The sequence below is a fragment of the Amphiura filiformis genome, chromosome 14 (assembly GCF_039555335.1).
Source record: "Amphiura filiformis chromosome 14, Afil_fr2py, whole genome shotgun sequence".
In the NCBI taxonomy this organism is placed as follows: Eukaryota; Metazoa; Echinodermata; class Ophiuroidea; order Amphilepidida; family Amphiuridae; genus Amphiura; species Amphiura filiformis.
In genome coordinates, this window is record NC_092641.1 from 32710839 (window position 1) to 32714433 (window position 3595).

The 3595-nt window shown below is 35.6% G+C and overlaps 1 long non-coding RNA gene across 1 annotated transcript; it reads right to left on the reverse strand.

Annotated features, from left to right (window-relative positions):
• Positions 1 to 2456: 2456 nt before the first annotated feature.
• Positions 2457 to 3303, reverse strand: LOC140169050 (uncharacterized). The gene is made up of 3 exons (XR_011861332.1): positions 3245 to 3303; positions 2651 to 2662; positions 2457 to 2498 (listed from the first exon to the last, which is right to left on the reverse strand). It is a non-coding gene; the product is annotated as an uncharacterized lncRNA (long non-coding RNA).
• Between the last annotated feature and the right edge of the window lie 292 nt (positions 3304 to 3595).

Sequence of the window (3595 nt, forward strand, 5' to 3'; positions counted from 1 at the left end):
AATACAATTTTTTTACGCGCGCACATCATCTCTTTTAAAAACAAAACCGGTATATGTATTGTATGATGCAACTGCAATTTTGTTCGTCTGTACCCCGAAATCGAAATTTTACTTTGCCCCCCCCCGACCAAGAAAGCTGGCTACACCCCTGAAGGTCAAAATTTTCAACTGATCATTGGCTTTTTCTAATCATTTGCCATAAAATGTGTATTATATCGGGAATTTAAAAAAAATTGTTTTGATATCAGAAGGACGTTTCTCGTATTTAGAATGCAATTTGGTGTCTGATGTGCTCCCGTGTACCATAAAAATAATGCGCAAACGTTGCTATCCGATTCATTAAAGACACTTAAGTACCCATCCAATGATTACTTTATTTGGTAGTTTAGGTTGAGTGTCTTTATGAAATATATAGCAAAAATTAGAATTACTGTCGCGTCCGGTAGGACCTCCTCTCTCTGCAAAAAAAATGGAAATTAAATCTATCAAATAAATCCCTATAGTACGATCCAATAATTATTATTGTTACAACCAAAAACCAAGCAATCGCATTTACCAGAATAGAATTCCGTGTCCTTTTAGGAAATGAAGCTGAACTTTCAATTTACGTTACCTCTCTCTGAAAACATATCATAAATTATTATAAACTATACTGTTAAGAGATCAAATGCAACTTCCGATCCCCTTTTTTGCTTTATATTGTAAAACATAATCTTTAAAAAAAACGGAAACATAAAGCAAAAAGTGTACTTACTGATGCGTCTCTCTGAAAAAGGAAAGAAATGGAAATTAAATCTATCAGCAACAAGAAACTAAGCAATCACATCAGTATACTTTCAGGCAATGAAGCTGACTTTAATTTGCTTTAGCTCCAGATAGTAAAACATTGTGTCACCTTCATGGCAGTAAAAAAATAGGATTGTCGCAGAAGAAAATTAACAAATAGGCGGGCAAATAGGTTAATTATTATTTGCCATGTGTGGCCTTACATTCAGTGTATACAGTGTAAACAATCGTGTATACAAGCTTCAGGAAAAGCAGACCCAGGTAATTAAAACAATTAACAAATCTGCCTACCTGCGTTATCAGAGAGCATCTATCCGGAAAAACCTCTTCTCTCTGCAAAATAGATTATAAACTTAACTGTCAAGAGATTACAATGCAACTTCCGATGCCCTATTTTCAATTTATATTGTAAAACAACAAACAATGTTTTAATCTTTACAAAGAAACGGAAACATATAGCAAAAAGTATACTTACTGGTGCGTCTTCCTGAAAAAGGAAAAAAATGGAAATTAAATTTATCAGCAAAATCACTTTGATACGATCTAATGTAATTATTACAACAAGAAACCAAGCATCAGTGGCGGCACTAGCGGGTAAGAGGAATTTTCCCTCCTCCCACCCCCACCCCAACCCCACCCCGAATAGTTTTCATTGCACCCCCATGTTTGCCCCAACTTTTAGCCTTAAACCCCCAAATTAGGAACATTTCATTTTTTCCGGCAATTGTCCGCAAAATGTGTTGCATTTGACCCCTTCCCTGAAATTCACTTTTCCCCCATGCCCCCCTCCCCCGAAAAAAAAAACATCCTGGTGCCGCCACTACCAAGAAATCACATTTTTTATGCTCCGTGTCCTTTCAGGCAATGAAGCTGAACTTTCAATTTGGCTCCAAAAATTATAACATTGTGTAAGCTTCATGGCAGTCAAAAGAAAGCAGGATTGCCGCAGAAGAAACTTAACAGCTTGTGTGTCCTTATATTCAGTGTGTTCATCTATAGCAATAAACAATCGTATATACAAGCTTCAGGAATAGCAGACTCGGACAATTAAAACAATTAATACATCTACCTACCTCTTTCGGTATCAATAAGCATCTCTCTCTTAGGACCTTTTCTCTCTGCAAAATAGATCAAAAAATATTATAAACTCAACTGTCAAGAAATCACAATGCAACACCCCTTTCCATATTTTTGCTTCATTATTAATATTGTTAAACAAATGATGTATTAAGGGCTCTGGTAGCAACGTTTGGGCAGTATTTTTGGGACATGAGAGCACATCATACATATCTAATTGCATTCTGAATACGAAGAATGTCCTTTTGATATCAAATAATTTTGTGGGTTTTTTTAAATTCGCGATATAATACACATTTTATGGCAAATGATTGAAATTGATATGTTAGATATTTAACAGTCCTCAAAGTAAACTTTATAAATCTAATGACGTGTGCTTTAAGTGTATGAAGTTTTAACCTAGCTTTCGTATTGAATATATGGATTGTTTTCCCAAAACACAAAAACAAATTAGGTCTTTGGGAAATGAACACCTTCAATATGAAAGGTCAAAACTTTCAATTGATCGTCGGCTTTTGATCCCAGCTGCATACACTTTAAGGACATATATCATTAGATTTATAAAGATTAAAACAATTAATAAATCTGCCTACCTGCGTTATCAGAAAGCATCTCTCCGGTAGGACCTCCTCTCTCTGCAAAATAGATCATAAATTATTATAAACTTAACTGTCAAGAAATTACAATGCAACTTCCGATGCCCTATTTTCAATTTATATTGTAAAACAACAAACAATGTTTTAATCTTTACAAAGAAACGGAAACATATAGCAAAAAGTATACTTACTGGTGCGTCTCCCTGAAAAAGGAAAAAAATGGAAATTAAATTTATCAGCAAAATCACTTTGATACGATCTAATGTAATTATTACAACAAGAAACCAAGCATCAGTGGCGGCACTAGCGGGTAAGAGGAATTTTCCCTCCCCTCCCACCCCCACCCCAACCCCACCCCGAATAGTTTTCATTGCACCCCCATGTTTGCCCCAACTTTTAGCCTTAAACCCCCAAATTAGGAACATTTCATTTTTTCCGGCAATTGTCCGCAAAATGTGTTGCATTTGACCCCTTCCCTGAAATTCACTTTTCCCCATGCCCCCCTCCCCGAAAAAAAAACATCCTGGTGCCGCCACTACCAAGAAATCACATTTTTATGCTCCGTGTCCTTTCAGGCAATGAAGCTGAACTTTCAATTTGGCTCCAAAAATTATAACATTGTGTAAGCTTCATGGCAGTCAAAAGAAAGCAGGATTGCCGCAGAAGAAACTTAACAGCTTGTGTGTCCATATTCAGTGTGTTCATCTATAGCAATAAACAATCGTATATACAAGCTTCAGGAATAGCAGACTCGGACAATTAAAACAATTAATACATCTACCTACCTCCTTCGGTATCAATAAGCATCTCTCTCTTAGGACCTTCTCTCTCTGCAAAATAGATCAAAAAATATTATAAACTCAACTGTCAAGAAATCACAATGCAACACCCCTTTCCATATTTTTGCTTCATTATTAATATTGTTAAACAAATGATGTATTAAGGGCTCTGGTAGCAACGTTTGGGCAGTATTTTTGGGACCTGAGAGCACATCATACATATCTAATTGCATTCTGAATACGAAGAATGTCCTTCTGATATCAAATAATTGTGTGGGGTTTTTTTAAATTCGTGATATAATACACATTTTATGGCAAATGATTGAAATTGATATATTTGATATTTAACAGTCCTCA